General features: G+C 40.0%; 1 protein-coding gene across 12 annotated transcripts in view; it reads right to left on the bottom strand.

Moving 5' to 3' along the window:
• Positions 1 to 17630, bottom strand: part of TANC1 (tetratricopeptide repeat, ankyrin repeat and coiled-coil containing 1) — a 254310-nt gene that overhangs the window by 150900 nt on the left and 85780 nt on the right. The window lies entirely within an intron of this gene.

Below are 17630 nucleotides of genomic sequence, written 5' to 3'. Positions count from 1 at the left end.
TTGTAAATCAATTGTAACAATCAATTCAAATAAATGTCTGTCTATCCTGGGATAAACCATAATGGAAAAGAATATAAAAAAGAATGTGTATATATATATTAATATGTACAGGAGAAATTAACACATTATAAATCAACCATACTACAATTAAAAATAATTCAACATCAAAATTATATTCAATGCTATTCAGTTTTGTGTATCTAACTTGCAAGTATGACAATAAGCAAGGGTTGAAATTAAAAGACACTTACTCCTTGGAGGGAAAGTTATGACCAACCTAGATAGCATATTCAAAAGCAGAGACATTACTTTGCCAACAAAGGTCCGGCTAGTCCAGGCTATGGTTTTTCCTGTGGTCATGTATGGATGTGAGAGTTGGACTGTGAAGAAGGCTGAGTGCCGAAGAATTGATGCTTTTGATCTGTGGTGTTGGAGAAGACTCTTGAAAGTCCCTTGGACTGCAAGGAGATCCAACCAGTCCATTCTGAAGGAAATCAGCCCTGGGATGTCTTTGGAAGGAATGATGCTAAAGCTGAAACTCCAGTACTTTGGCCACCTCATGCGAAGAGTTGACTCATTGGAAAAGACTTTGATGCTGGGAGGGATTGGGGGCAAGAGGAGAAGGGGACGACAGAGGATGAGATGGCTGGATGGTATCACTGACTCGATGGACGTGAGTCTGAGTGAACTCCGGGAGTTGGTGATGGACAGGGAGGCCTGGCATGCTGCAATTCATGGGGTCTCAAAGAGTCGGACACGACTGAGCAACTGATCTGATCCGATCCGATTTGATGAGCAACTGGCATAAACTCAAGGGCCATACTGACAAATTACTTTGCCTTGTTATTTCTGTAATGGAATCCTTTCACTCATCTGTTTATCTATATTTCAAATTCATTTTTATAGGGCTGTCAAGAGCAGTTTAATAGATAACAGAGGAGCTCCTTTTCCTAGGAGTTTTCAAAGTCACAAACACATACTTCTGTCATGGCTGGCTGGGGCTGGCTCTGCAGAGACAAAGGAACAAATGGCATGCCAGTGGCTCCCAAGCCTGGCTGACCATTCAAAAACCATTTTAAAAATAATACAGAAGCTTGGGTCCCACTGCTGGTGAGTGAGTGACTAGGTCTGGTGGGAATTTAAATCACAAGTGCCCTCAATGAACTAGCCAGGTTTAGAAATCCCCGCGCTAGGGCCTTCTCTGCCAAATCTGAGGAGAATGTGCAATCTCTTAGGTAGAAGAACCCTTCGAGAGCACACAGATTCTCTTCGCAGAATGCTGGTGGCAGATCCTTGCTGTTCAGATCTCACATTCCTCCCCCTTCTCCCTCCTAGCAAACACATGCCATCCCAGACGTTTGCAGCAACTGACCCAGAGCACTCGACCAGGGCCAGGCCTGCTACACAGCTCTCTCCTCTTGCACCAGATGGAACGGCCAGGGCCATGTCTGCCACACAGATAAGGGAATGGAGAAGACAAAAATAATCCGAGACGCCTTGTTTACTAATGCCAAAAGGAGAAAGTCAAGGGGCAGAAACAAAGAAGCCAGAAGTGTAGAAATTACCATAAATTATAATAAGAGCCACCATTTATAAAATGCTTACAGTGGTCCAGACACTGTTCCAAGTATTAACTCACGGAATTCTCAGGATGATCAACAACCCTCTGAGGCAGATGCTGTAATCATGCCCATTTTGCAGATGCAAAAATGTAAACAGTGAGGTTAAGCAACCTGACCTGGGAGCTGAACCTATGCAACCGGCTCCTATACTGCACTGAACACAAAGTTCTGGAGACAAACTGGATTCAAATCCTAGTTCCTTCACTTAGCAACTGTGCAGTCTTAACCTAGTTATTTTATCTCTACTGATAAGTTACTGTTTACAGGAGTTTGTCACACTGTCTAATACACAGTTAAACATTCAAAAAGCAACCTTTATTAGTACTGCCATATTTTACCCCAAGGGGCTCACTTCCTAGTTTTTTTCAGTATTGAAGAAGAAAAATATCTCACCACTCCCTCACAACATCTGAGTATCAAAAAAAAATCATTATATAAATTTAAATATCTGTGTATTTTATTTCCTTGCTTAATAGGCATTTTCCAAAACCAGAAACAAATGTGAAAACAAAAACAAATGTCCTTCATCATGATGCCTGTTTTTAAAAAAAATCTTCATTTCATTTGACTTTCATAATTATTCTATTACACCGATAGAGATTGTTACCTTCATTTTATAGGCAAGAAAACTGAGGTTCAGAAAAACGAAGCAATTTGTTCAAAGAGAACTAGATGGTACATTCAAACTGGAACTCTTACCTAAGCTTCCTGAAGCCAAACCTGTGCTTATCCATCTTTAAGATGCTGCTTCCATAAACCAGAAGAGATCTGAGGACTGTTTGGGAGCCCAATAGCCATGGTAACAATTTAATGGATAGTCAGGGTAGGGGGTGGGGGTGGAAACCAGAATTTCTAATCTTCAGACTCTCAGAGCTAAGTATATAGCTCTAAGAGATTTAATCAGATTAGCAGCATCAAAACTCTCACATGAAGCAGGGAAAGAAAGCCGATCTCCCTGAAATAATGACTTATAACCTCAGTCAGTTTTCAATACTGAACTTACAGAATTAAAACAAAATCCTTCCCTTAATCCTGTCAAAAATGGAGTCTGAGTTAGATGAATCTTTTTAAGTTTTATAATTCAAAATTAAACATGACATGTTTCACTTGCTTAGAACTCTGGCTACTAAACCATCAATGGTTAACACCACTTACCAAAATATTAAAACACCTATTGAACTCAACAGAAAATCAGGTAAATGAACAGGCAGGAAAGGAAAGAAATGCAAATTTTGTTGTCAAATAATTATATACTATCTGCCAAGCGTGGATTCAAGTAGTTTATAAATATTAACTCATGTAATCCTCAGAAGTAACCCATGAGGCACAGAAAGTTTAATTTGCTCAAGTTCACACAGCTGGTAAACTATGGAGCCAGGCTACAAATCCAGGCAATGTGGATTCAAATGGCTAACAGACATATTTAAATGTGTTTGATTCATTCAAAGAACTGCATAATTAAAGCTTACTGGAAAAGATTAAATCGTTCATTTGTTTATTCACATGCTTATCAGCAGAGGTTATAATCATTCTCACATATTGAAGGTGGAACTGTAAATTTAATGTCACATTTTTGAAGGGCAATTTGACAAAATTTAGAAAAATTATAAATGAATGAACTTGTTAATCAACAATCTTTCTTACAACTATTTTTATGAGAGGACAGGGAGTTAGGCACAAGATTTATTCTAGCATTGACTGTAATGACAACAACAAAACAAGATGAAACCATCAAAAGGAAAATAATAAAACAAGTTACAGAATATTTGTCCAATGTAATATTGAACAACTTTTTAAAAGTCTATATATTAGCGTGTGCTAACATGAAAATGTGTCTAAAAATTCATTCAGTCAACATGGTAATTTACAGAATAAAACACACTGTGAAGTCTGTGTAGGTTTTCTTAAAGACGTATATGCACGTATATGCATGCCTACACACATACATGCATAGACAGTATCTAGAAAGATTTAAAAAACTGTTAACATTCCTTTTGGGAACAAAAAGGGAAGCAGAAAACAACTGGTGGGGTATCTTTACTTTGAAAATCACTGTGTAGTTTTACAATGACTGTATATTAAATATTACATTCATGGTGTTTGAGTGATTTTACAAAAAAAAGGTGAAGTTATAACCATCTCAAGGACATTAAGCAGAAATGGACTTTCAGATATAGAAAAAGAAAGATATTACAGTGCTATTAAATCTAGATTAAGACCATCTAAGAATCTGAAATAAACCTGGGGGAGGAAGGGGAAACACTTCAAGAAGGGAGGAAAAAATATCCCTGGAGAGAGAAATTATAATTTACCACCGTCTATCTTGAAGATGTGTTTTTCTTTATGTTTACTCAGCACCAGAGATAAAAATAAGGGAACCAGCCAGAGACATAGTAGAAACAGAACTAGTCTGGAGTCAAAAACTATGCCTGGAGCCCATCTTTGCTTTAACTAGCTATGTGACCTTGGACAGCTGCTCAAAGTTTTCCAATTCATTTCTCAAAAACTGAAGACACGGAATTCAATTTCTAAGATCCTCCTATATTTAAAACCTTTTACTTCATTAACTTGGTTTAAAAAAGCATCTCTGGGGACTTCCCTGGGGGTCCAGTGCCTACAATTCAGTGTCCCCAGCGCAGGGGGACTGGATCCGATTCCTGGTCAGATCCCGTATGCCGCAACTTATGAGTTCACGTGCCGCAACTAAAGATCCTGTGTGCCACAACTGAGACCCAGCACAGCCAAATAAATGAGAATCCTTGTACATAATAACCCGAGAATATGAGCCATGGACAAAGTCGTATTAAGGAGATGTTCACCTATCTGCAACGATTCCTGCCTGCTTTCAGGAACTCACAGGACTTGGGCTCCCGGCACATCCGGGGAACAGGAAGCACTCAGACATGCTGACTGTGTACACAGGCAGAATGTTATCAGGTACCACAGAAAAACCTGATGACTCATTTGTGTTGGTTTTATGTCTTTATTTTGGTTTCTCTATGAACTTCTTAAATATAAGTCAATCATACTAGCAGCTCTCTAGCTTTATCACAAACATGAAATTTTTAATAATGGAGGAGACACTTTTATCCATCGAAGACAAGCAATGTGACTTTCAGCAACTTCAAGGAAAATTCCCCTACAAATAACTTTATAAGGAAATCCCCCTACTACACATCATGGGCCACATTTGGAAAAGGAAAGAACCAAACTAAAGAGTCTCTCACATTCCCAACAGAAAACATGTACTAGGAAATAAAAAGCAAATACCCAGTACTAGAAAGAGCCATGCAAGCAGGCACACACACACTGCTTACACAGGCGGTGAGCAAAATAGTCCTTCTTTCTTAAGAACAATTTGATAAGAGATACCATGAGCCCATGACACTTACTCCTTGGAAGAAAAGTTATGACCGACCTAGACAGCATATTAAAAAGCAGAGACATTACTTTGCCAACAAAGGTCCATCTAGTCAAGGCTATGGTTTTTCCAGTGGTCATGTATGAATGTGAGAGTTGGACTGTGAAGAAAGCTGAGCACAGAAAAATTGATGCTTTTGAACTGTGGTATTGGAGAAGACTCTTGAGAGTCCTTTGGACTCCAAGATCTAACCAATCCATCCTAAAGGAGATCAGTCCTGAATGGTCATTGGAAGGGCTGATGTTGAAGCTGAAGCTCCAATACTTTGGCCACCTGATGCGAAGAGCTGACTCACTGGGAAAGACCCTGATACTGGGAAAGATTGAAGGCGAGAGGAGAAGGGGACAACAGAGGATGAGATGGTTGGATGGCATCACTGACTCAATGGACATGAGTTTGAGTAAACTCCGGGAGTTGGCAATGGACAGGGAGGCCTGGCGTGCTGTAGTCCACTGGGTAGTGAAGAGTTGGACACGATTGAGCGACTGAACTGAACTGAACCGTGAGCCTCTGAAAAGTTCGTTTCTTTTTACTATTAATCCTTGTTTAGAAAAATTCTACTAAAATAATCAGATATTTGTACCAAGATATGCATTATTCCAGAGGGTTTTTTTAATGAATGAAAGAAATATGTAAACAAAATGCACGTAAACGAAACCATGGGATACTGGTATAATAAAATGTTAGACATTTTCCAAGACTGGTAACATTTAAAAGGATAGAAGAAAACATAAGCATGATGAAAAAAAACAGGGTATTTTTCATCAGTATTTTCCAAATTTTCTACAATGAGCATATGCTATACTGGACATTGATTTAAAGGCCCAAGTTTTACCCCAACGTTCACCGCAGCACTGTTTATAATAGCCAGGACATGGAAGCAACCTAGATGTCCATCAGCAGATGAATGGATAAGAAAGCTGTGGTACATATACATAATGGAGTATTATTCAGCCATTAAAAAGAATACATTTGAATCAGTTCTAATGAGATGGATGAAACTGGAGCCTATTATACAGAGTGAAGTAAGCCAGAAAGAAAAACACCAATACAGTATAGTAACGCATATATATGGAATTTAGAAAGATGGTAACAATAACCCTGTATACGAGATAGCAAAAGAGACACTGATGTATAGAACAGTCTTCTGGACTCTGTGGGAGAGGGAGACGGTGGGATGATATGGGAGAATGGCATTGAAATAGGTATAATATCATATATGGAACGAGTCGCCAGTCCAGGTTTGATGCATGATACGGGATGCTTGGGGCTGGTGCACTGGGACGACCCAGAGGGATGGTATGGGGAGGGAGGAGGGAGGAGGGTTCAGGATGGGGAACACATGTATACATGTGGCAGATTCATTTTGATATTTGGCAAAACCAATACAATATTATAAAGTTTAAAAATAAAATAATATTAAAAAATAAGTAAATAAATAAAGGCCCAAGTTTATTTTCACTTTAACTTTTCCAAAACCAGAATGGATTTAATAGCTGATGGCATCTTAAAATTGCTATCAGCCAGGGAATGGTTAGAATGTGGCAGGCCCTGACTGTGCAAACCTATGTTATTACATCTGGACAATTATAACCTCCTCCAGGTTTCAGTCAACAGACTATTTAAAGTCCACTGTGGAAGGAATAAGAGCCCTGGATTTTATCTGAAAGCCTTCCATTAAAACCTCCTTTTGAGATCATGAAAGAATGAAATCAAACTCGTAGAATGAATGTCTGTAACTGGGAAGAAAGTCCTGGAAAAAAAACAGTAAAAAAGACTCAAAATATGCTGCAACATCAATGCTCTTAATGGTGGAGATGATGACGTCATATGGAGAAAAATGAATACTGACAACTAGGTGAAAAAAATGATTTAGAAGAATCAGGTTCTGAATATAAACGTCAAATACCTTAACCAATTTATCTCATTCTCTTCTCATTTTATAAACAAGATTGATATACGTAAAGTATCTTTCTAAAGAAAGGAAATCTCAAGTATATCATTTTAAGTAATAAAGTATGTCAATTAAATTGATAGCAGTTCTTTCTTCCTTAGTAGTACCCAAAATAATGGTGTGTTTTATAATAAATGAAGTACTGTGTTTACACTGATAATCAGAACAGTAAAGACAAGTGTTATGGGCTGAACAGTGTTATCCCAAATCCACATGTTGAAGCCCTAACCCCCAGCATTGATGGCATTTAGAGAAAAGGCCTTAGCAAGATAATTAGGTTTACATGAGGTCATGATGTGGGGCCCTTATAATGAAAGTTACATCCTTATAAGAGGGGACACTGGAGAGCTTTCTGTCTTTAACAGCATGAGGATGCACATTTAAGGCACCATCTGCAAGCCAGAAAGAGGACCTTCAACCAGAACCTGATGATGCTGGCACCTTGAGCTCAGATTTTTAGTCTTTAGAATTGTGAGGAAAAAGACTTGTTTAAGCCACACAGTCTTTGATGTTATGTTGTTGTTGTTCAGTCAGCCAGTCGTGTCTGACTCTTTGCGACACCATGGACTGCAGTGCACCAGGGCTCCCTGTCCCTCACCATCTCCCGAAGTATGCCCAAGTTCATGTCCATTGCATCGGTGATGCCATCCAGCCATCTCATCCTCTGATGCCCTCTTCTCCTCCTGCCCTCAGTCTTTCCCAGCATAGGGACTTTTCCAAAGAGTTGGCTTTTCACATCAGAAAACCAAAACACTGAAGCTTCGGCTTCAGCATAAGTCCTTCCAATGAGTATTCAGGGTTGATCTCTCTTAAGATTGACTGGTTTGATCTCCTTGTTGTCCGAGGGACTCTCAGGAGTCTTTTCCAGCACCAGAGTTCTAAGGCATCAATTTCTTTGGCACTCTGCCTTCTTCACAGTTGAGCTCTCACAACTGTACCTGATCACTGGGAAGACCATAGCCTTGACTTACGTACCTTTGTTGGTAGAGTTATGTCTCTGCTTTTCAACACACTGTCTAGGTTTGTCATAACTTTCTTGCCAAGAAGCCACTATCTTCTGATTTCATGGCTGCACACCATCTGCAATGACTTTTGAGCCCAAGAAGAGGAAATCTGTCACCCCTTCATGGATCACTGCCTTGTCATGGCGAAGGAGCTTGTGTAACTCGGTGAAGCTATGAGCCATTCCATGTGGGGGCACCCAAGATGGATGGGTCACAGCAGAGAGTTCTGACAAAACATGGCCCACTGGAGGAGGGAATGGCAAACCACCCCAGTATACTTGGCATGCGAACCTTATGAACTATATAAAAAGTATTATGTTATGGCTGCCCATCGACAACAAGAAAATTTAACATCATAAGTCAAAGTATTCTTAAAATCTGGTACTTGGAAAAAAGTTTTATACATAACTTTAAAGTTATTGAGAAAGCTTGCTTGGAGAGGGCTGGTGAGGTGGGGACAAAAAAGCCCTCAGAAGCTACGAGGCATTAACATACAAATTGCTTGATTTTGAGAACTGAGTAAGAGTAAGATCGTCAGGAAGTCAGCAGTACACAGGTGGCGCTCCTCCAGCCTCAGCCAGAAGTGTGCATCCTTTTAACCTCTGCTACCAGCCAGTTCCACGGTCTATAAAAACTCCAGACAACTGTCCAAACCATTATAGGCACCTATGTGCATGTCTATATCTAGAGCCATTATTATTACCGAGTAGTCTGTGCTCTGGGACAGCCTCTGGGCACAAAGAATGTCATCATGTACCAAATGCAGCAGAATGATGCTTCCAAACTCCATTGTTCTCAGTCATTCAAGCATGTCCGACTCTTTGCAACCCCACTAACTGTAGCCCACCAGCCTCCTCTGTCCATTGGATTCTCCAGGCAAGAACACTGGAGCGGGTTGCCATGGCCTCCTTCAGGGGATCTTCCCAACCCAGGGATCAAATCTGGGTATCCTGCACTGCAGGCAAATTCTTTACCATCTGAGCCACAAGGAAAGCCCTCCTAACTCCCTTAAAAATGGGCAATTCGCTGACAAATTTTTGAAAGCGAAGAAATAAATATCAGCTCCAAAGTCTTGTTTCATCTTGACCTCCATGACAGTGCTGTGGGCATCAGAACACAGACAAGAATCTCTGATTCTACACTGGCACTACAGACAGCTGATGTGTTGTAAAAAGTCTGCCACGAAAGATCGAGGGGCAGGTGAGAGACAGACCCAGATCCTACTTTCCAACTCAGTGATTTCAGATATGAATAAGGGCTTCTCAGTTTAATGCTCTATACCTGGGCTAGGGCAACCCAACTGCTTATCCCTCATTGCCATCCAAAAACTGCAAGACAAGTGTAAGGTCAAAGCCCTAATTCCCTTAAGAGAAAAAATTTAGTGTCAGTCAGTCAGTCAGTTCAGTTGCTCAGTCCTGTCTGACTCTTTGCAACCCCATGGACCACAGCACACCAGACCTTGCTGTCCATCACCAACTCCCAGAGCTTACCCAAATTCATGTCCATTGAGTCAGTGATGCCATCCAACCATCTCATCCTTTGTCATCCCCTTCTCCTTCTGCCCTCAATCTCCTCCAACATCACAGTTCAAAACCATCAAGTCTTCAGCACTCAGCTTTCTTCACAGTCCAACTCTCACATCCATACATGACTACTGGAAAAACCAAAGCCTTGACTAGACAGACCTTTGTTGGCAAAGTAATGTTTCTGCTTTTTAATATGCTGTCTAGGTTGGTCATAACTTTCCTTCCAAGGAGCAAACATCTTTTAATTTCATGGCTGCAGTCACCATCTGCAGTGATTTTGGAGCCCCCCAAAATAAAGTCAGCCACTGTTTCCACTGTTTCCTCATCTATTTGCCATGAAGTGATGGGACTGGATGCCATGATCTTTGTTTTCTGAAGGTTGAGCTTTAAGCCAACTTTTTCACTCTCCTCTTTCACTTTCATCAAGAGGCTCTTCTCCCGTAAGGGTGGTGTCAGTTGTAGATCTGAGGTTATTGATAACCCTAACCCTAAAACATACAAGGAAGCTATAAAGAGGATGGGCGATAGAGCCTTCCATATATAAGACTTTCACTAATTAAGGATATGCTGAGGTGAAATATCTCAGCAACTTGACAAAAACTGTACTTTGAAATCTATTCCTGGGACGTGCCTGGTGATCGAACGGCCAAGACTCTGAGCTCCAATGCAGAGGTTGGGTTCATCCCCGGTCAGGGAACCAGATCTCACAAGCTACAGCTAAGAGTGCACATGCCACAACTAAGACCTGGCACAGCCAATTAAATAAATGTTTTTAAGAAAAAAAATAAATCTATTGTTAAAGCTGCCCGCTAACTCCTGAAATTTCTTTAGCAAGGGGGAAAGCATCTCAGTTTAACTTCACAAAGAAAAAGCATAAAATGCAAGTGACATGATATAAGCTAAAAGGTAAAATGAGTTATTTCCAAAGTATAAATCACCATACAATAGACAAACGACTCAGAGTGGCCCCAGCCTCATCATAAGGGGAAGGCTAAAAGGTCCTTCCAGTGAACACCCAGGACTGGTCTCCTTTAGGATGGACTGGTTGGATCTCCTTGCAGTCCAAGGGACTCTCAAGAGTCTTCTCCAACACCACAGTTCAAAAATTCTTCGGTGCTCAGCTTTCTTCACAGTCCAACTCTCACATCCATACATGACCCCTGGAAAAACCATAGCCTTGACTAGACAGATTGGAATGAAAATCCCAATCCCAAAGAAAGGCAATGCCAAACAATGCTCAAACTACAACACAATTGCACTCATCTCACATGCTAGCAAAGTAATACTCAAAATTCTCCAAGCCAGGCTTCAGCAATACATGAACTGTGAACTTCCTCATGTTCAAGCTGGTTTTAGAAAAGGCAGAGGAACCAAAGATCAAATTGCCAACATCTGCTGGATCATGGAAAAAGCAAGAGAGTTCCAGAAAAACATCTATTTCTGCTTTATTGACTATGCCAAAGCCTTTGACTGTGTGGATCACAATAAACTGTGGAAAATTCTGAAAGAGATGGGAATACCAGACCACCTGACCTGCCTCTGGAGAAATCTGTATGCAGGTCAGGAAGCAACAGTTAGAACTGGACATGGAACAACAGACTGGTTCCAAATAGGAAAAGGAGTATGTTAAGGCTGTATATTGTCACCCTGCTTATTTAACTTATATGCAGAGTACATCATGAGAAACACTGGGCTGGAAGAAGCACAAGACAGAATCAAGATTGCCTCGAGAAATATCAATAACCTCAGATATGCAGATGACACCACCCTTACGGCAGAAAGTGAAGAGAAACTAAAAAGCCTCTTGATGAAGGTGAAAGTGGAGAGTGAAAAAGTTGGCTTAAAGCTCAACATTCAGAAAACGAAGATCATGGCATCTGGTCCCATCACTTCATGGCAAATAGATGGGGAAACAGTGGAAACAGTGTCAGACTTTATTTTGGGGGGCTCCAAAATCACTGCAGATGGTGACTGCAGCCATGAAATTAAAAGACGCTTACTCCTTGGAAGGAAAGTTATGACTAACCTAGATAGCATATTGAAAAGCAGAGACATTACTCTGCCAACAAAGGTCCATCTAGTCAAGGCTATGGTTCTTCCTGTGGTCATGTATGGATGTGAGAGTTGGACTGTGAAGAAAGCTGAATCCCGAAGAATTGATGCTTTTGAACTGTGACGTTGGAGAAGACTCTTGAGAGTCCCTTGGACTGCAAGGAGATCCAACCAGTCCATTCTAAAGGAGATCAGTCCTGGGTGTTCATTGGAAGGACTGATGCTGAAGCTGAAACTCCAGTCCTTTGGCCACCTCATGCGAAGAGTTGACTCATTGGAAAAGACTCTGATGCTGGGAGGGACTGGGGGCAGGAGAAGAAGGCGACGACAGAGGATGAGGTGGCTGGATGGCATCACCGACTCGATGCACATGAGTCTGAGTTAACTCCGGGAGTTGGTGATAGACAGGGAGGCCTGGCATGCTGTGATTCATGGGGTCACAAAGAGTTGGACACGACTGAGTGACTGAACTAACTAACTAAAGATGGCAGAAGAGCCTTTAGTATCCAAAGTCAATGGCAGAATCAGTATTTGCAGAGAGAAAGTCATAGAAAGAAGCTTCTAGAACATAATTTTCTTGCCTGAGATCAACCAGGAAGGAACATGATGTTTTAGAAGGGTTTTGTTTGTTCTTTAAAGTACTACCCAGTGTCTCTACAAAGAAAAGATGCACTGAACATCTAGCAGAAACCAGATGTCAAGCAAGGCACTTTTGTAGACAGGTTATCTTATTTAACCTGGACAACATGCCTGCAAGTTAACTTAACTAGAAATAAGTTAACAAAGAAATTTGTCCAAGGTCAAGTTATCAGGGAAGTAAACAAGCTAGAATTTGAATTTGCATCTTCTGATTCCAAAGTCTGTGCTTTTTCTATATCCTGTTGATAGATGAGCGACAACAAACAGAAAACCTGATGAAGGAACCAATCAAACCAGACAGAAGAGCAGTCCCACTCCTACTGATAACCAGCCTGTTCCAGTCTGTGTTTAAGTCCTATCCTAACATTTTAAAACAAATTTACTTAAACACTCTTGTAAACAGAAATACAGTACCTTTAGAACTGAATTATTTCTGCTTATTTTGTTGCTTGGGAAACAGTTTTGGAGTCACTTAACAACAAGATACCAAATATCCATAGCTCAGCAAGACAGTCACTGTACTAAATTCCTAAATAATAGTCCACAACCACAAAAAAATGGGCAATGCAGCAGAGAATAATCAAAAGCAGCTTCATATTTTCCGGATAAAACAAAGCATCGTTTGTACTCAGGCATTTTTAGAAGGTACCACTGAAAACCAGACTGCAGCCTGGAATGGCTTAAAATACCACATTTAACAATCACATCAATGACTTTTAAACTTTAGAGGCAAACAGCTTCCTTTTACTACAAATTCAAAGTGAAGGATTAGAGGCAAAGCTCATAGATTCAGCACACATACAAACTTAGGGACTATCCAATGCCTTAATTAACTCTATTAATTACAAGTGTATTTAGCTGGGTTTTAATGATGAAGAGGTGAAGGTCAAAACTTTTAAATAAATTATTTCAAAGTAAGATCCCCTGCTGAAAAAAAACCACCAATAATCAAACACAAAGGAAAAGCCTAGTAAATGATTCTTTTGGCATATTAAGTAACTTTTCCTTCATCAGTCTATATTTTAATAGAGGCAGCACTACAATTAAAGGTTCAGCACACTGCTCTTCTGCCTCAACTTGGAACTACTTCCACACCAATACAGAGAAAGTTGGGAAGTTGGATAGGGCAAGAGACTATGGTTTCAAGTCTGGCAGAGGTCAGAAGGGCCAGACAGGGAGAGGGGTTAGCCTTTTCTAGGAGGGCAGGAGGCCTTCCCCATCTAATGCTTCTAGATTGATGCCATTATCTCCAGCATTAAAAGTGGGGGGGGGGGATCCACTATCAACAGTGAGATTAGATTAGATTATAGATGTTCATTAATATTAAGTTTCAGAGGGCTTCCCTGGTGGCTCAGTGGTAAAGAATCCACCTACCAATGCAGGAGACATGAATTCGATCCCTGATCCGGGAAGATCCCACATGCCTTGGAGAAACTAAGTCCATGCTCCACAACTATTGAGCTGGAGCTCTAGATCCCAGGAGCCACAACTCCTGAGTCCACATGCCACAACAGCTGAAGCCCATGTGGCCTAGAGCCCGGGCTCTGCAACAAGAAGCCACCGTGATGAGAAGCCCACACACCACAGCCAGAGAGTAGTCCCTGCTCACTGATACTAGAGAAAAGCTTGCACAGCAGTGAAGGCCCAGCACAGCCCAAAATAGATGGATAAATCACTTTTTAAAAATCAGGTTTCCTAACTCGGAGACCAGTAGAAAAACAGTCCAGAACACTAGCCATGCCATGTACTCACCCTGTGGAAGCAGAAGCTATTATGTTGTAGTGAGCTGCACTAGATATCCGTGTTAGTTAGCTTTTGAAGTGGAGGGGGCCTGCAAATGTCTATGACCAAGAATCCTCCCCAACGTACGTCTTGGTGGAAGGAAGTCCACCTTGCCCTAGAGAAGCTAAGAAGTCCAAATATACACTTGTTTAGTCTCCCTTACAGCTAGAACACAGGCATGGGAATCAGGTTCAGCCTCTGTCTTTTTTTAGTGACAATCTTTTTCTTGTTCACTGAAAAATACAGGTCTGGAGAGAGTCTATTATTACATTATTTTCATACTGTATTTTTTTAACTTTTTATTTTGTATTGGGAAATAGCCGATTAACAACGTTGTGATAGCTTCAGGTGAACAGCAAAGGGACTCAGCTATGCGTTTATTAATATATATATCCATTCTCCCTATCTGCCCCACACTTGCAATTTCTCCTTAACTATTCTCAAGCATTCTCGCTTCTAGATGAGTTTTCAAATCAACGTGTCACAACCAAAATAATGCTGGGTACATGTTATTATATACTTGGCCAAATCCACAGAATGCCCAACACCAAGAGTGACCCCGAATGTAAACTATGGACTTTGGGTACTGATGATGTATCAATGGAGGTTCATCGATTGTAACAAGTGTACCTCCCTAATGGGAGAACACTGACAATGGGGAGCTAAGAATGAGTGGAGGCATGGGTATACAGAAAATCTCTGTGCCTTCCTCTCAATTTTGCTGTGAACCGAAAACCGGCTCTAAAAAAACGTACGTCTTTAAAAAGAAAATAGATGGGATTTCACTAGGGATTAAATCATAGGTATAATTTTGTAAGAGCAAGTCAGTTTAAAACAATAAATCTGAGGACTTCCCTGGTGGTCCAGTGGTTAAGACTCCACTCTTCCAATGCAGGGGGCATGGGTTCAATCCCTGCTCAGGGAACTAAGATCCCACATGCCATGCAGTGCAGCCAAATAATAGCAGTAGTAGCAATATCAGTAATAGTAAGAAATCTACCCATTAGGGAATACAGTATTTCTTGCCATTTATTCAGATCTTCTTTTAAGTCCACCAACAAAGCTTTAGTATTTTCTTCAATATAAAACCTGTACATTTCCTCTTAGGTTGATATTTAAAGTTCCTGTTTCTATTATAAAATGGGCCTCTTTTCCTATTCATTGTCAGTTCTGCTGTACAGAAAAGATATTAATTTCCTATCCTGGTCTTGAAAGAAAAAGTGAAAGTGTAGTCACTCAGTCTCTTGTGATCTCCCGACTCCTGTGATCCCATGGACTGTAGCCCACTAGGCTCCTCTGTCCATGGAATTTTCCAGGCAAGAACACTGGAGTGGGTTACCATTTCCTTCTCCAGGGGATCTTCCCGACCCAGGGATTGAACCTGGGCCTCCTCTGTTGTGGGCAGACTCTTTATCATCTGAGCCACTACGGAATTCTGCTCTTATAATCTCTCTAAACTATTAGGTCCAGGTTTGATACCAATACTCTTAAATATTAAGAGTTCAGTAATTATTCTTAAATTAAGAAACATTAATGATAGTGACATGATAGATTTCTGATAGCAAAGGTCACTTAGACGTGAGGCAACAGGCTGCAGACCTATCTCTAGAGAGCTTCAAAATAAAGATAACACCTCATTTGCTTGTTTTAGATCAAGGTTCTAACATAAGAGCAGGGAAAGAAAAAATAGATGTCCTCATCTGGCCCTCTCCACCTTAATATTGATTTTTGCTCCCATGGGCCTGACTCAAGGTCAAGAGAAACTCAGTGTTCCTTTGCACTGGTGGCCTAGTGGGGACAAGGTAAATGTTCCTTCCCAAAAAGCATTTTAAAGTTTTTAATACTGCATTCTCCAAGTAATTCTATAGCCTCCAGAAAACACTTTTTGCTCAGCTATAAGCATTTCCTAGGTTTAAAAGAAAAACAATTGAAAAAGAATTTTACTATTTTTAGAGTTGACTCAATGACTTTCAATAACTTCATATCTCACCCATGTAATACTTGAAATAGCCTTATATACATATAACTTAAATTTCAACACCTGCCAAAATTTTACCAATAGTTTAAGGACTTTTCAATACCTCTGAAAATATATTTGTTTTCTTTTGAAGAATACTAAATTTAACTGAGAGATTTTCCAAATTTTCAAAACAGGTTCAACATAAAAGTGTAGTTCAAGATTGTCTGTAAAAAAAAAAAAAAACTACAAAGGATATGAAAAGCTGAACTCAGTATTTTAGACAAATATTTTCTAAATTTCTGTGACTGTGAGTTCAAGCATGTAAAAATGAATTTTATTTTGTGTGTGCAACAAATACTGGTTTAACTGAAAACAGCAGAGCAAAAATTTTCCATATTGCAGCAGATATTATTTCCCAAATTTCAGAGCAGTCTCAGTAGATTAGCCAGCTTTAATTTACAGGGAAACTTAGCTGTGATTTACTTCTATAATGAGAGTTGGCACAGAGTTCAACATAGGAATGGTCAAATTCCAAGTATTTTCCCCAATCATCTTGTGACATAACCATCAAGATTTAAAATTCCATTTGCTTTGTTCCCCAGTGGAATACAACCAGGTTCTAGTTAGGAAGAAAAAGGCATACACCATACAGATGTTTTATGAGAAAAGTTCCCATTGCTTTTTCAAGTTGGTTTGCATTAGTGAAAAACCAAAATGTGGGAATTATTATGAAGAAATGATTCAGAAAACACAGTAGTTGTTCTTTAAAGACCAAAGGGGAAAATAAACCCCAAATCATACGCTCTACAATTAGAAAAGTTTCAGACACAAACAATGTTCACTGTCTGGCCCATCTGAAAGGCAGGGTGCTGAAAATCATTAATATACTGTAATTTCACATGAGCCCGGCATGGGTCACAGAGGATGGTACGGCCTGTTGTGAAAGACTCCATTACTTCATAGGGAGTTTTGGCTTGGAGACCCTGGCTCTGAGAAAAATAACCCACTGGTTGGCAGCTCTAGCCTAACAGACAGCTTTAGGATCTAACTTTATCCTGGAAATTACAAAGGCATCTAAAGAAGCAAATAACACAGCTCCTAGGATGAGTGTCAGCTGAGCTGGAACTGGTTAAAAATTTTTTGTTTTAGACAGCTTTTGGAAAACTCGAGAGGAGGTGGTTTTAGTCTTGACCCAGCAGAGGATGAAGAACCACCCGCCCGCCCCATAGAAATTATGTGAACTGAAAATTCTCCATAGTAACAATCCTAATTAATTATTCAAAGCTGGAAGTTGATTTTCTAAAGTTAAGAGCTAACTATGGTCTCCTGTTTCCATTATCAAAGACTGGTCTCTTCTTTGCATCTGCTTAGCCAGGCATTAATGAGAAGCTTTTAATAGAATTTTTCAGCAACTTCACAACAAAGTCTCTACTTGGTTAAAGGGAAATTAATAACAGAAAATCCATCTAGGTTCCATATAAACAAAATTTTATAAGTTCACTTATTCTTTTACAGAAACAACATAACAATATTACCAGAAGGCATTACAAGATCTTTCGAATTAGAGTTAACTATAATTCAACTTATTTATATCTTAATAGAAATTAAAACTAAACTGTTATTCAATATACAGTAACTCAGAAAACCAGCCATTCTCCGACTCTGGATTA

Source organism: Bos mutus, chromosome 2, assembly GCF_027580195.1.
Source record: "Bos mutus isolate GX-2022 chromosome 2, NWIPB_WYAK_1.1, whole genome shotgun sequence".
Classification (NCBI taxonomy): Eukaryota; Metazoa; Chordata; class Mammalia; order Artiodactyla; family Bovidae; genus Bos; species Bos mutus.
The sequence above is the reverse complement of the archived record's forward strand: the minus strand, read 5'-3'. Positions and strand labels throughout refer to the sequence as shown.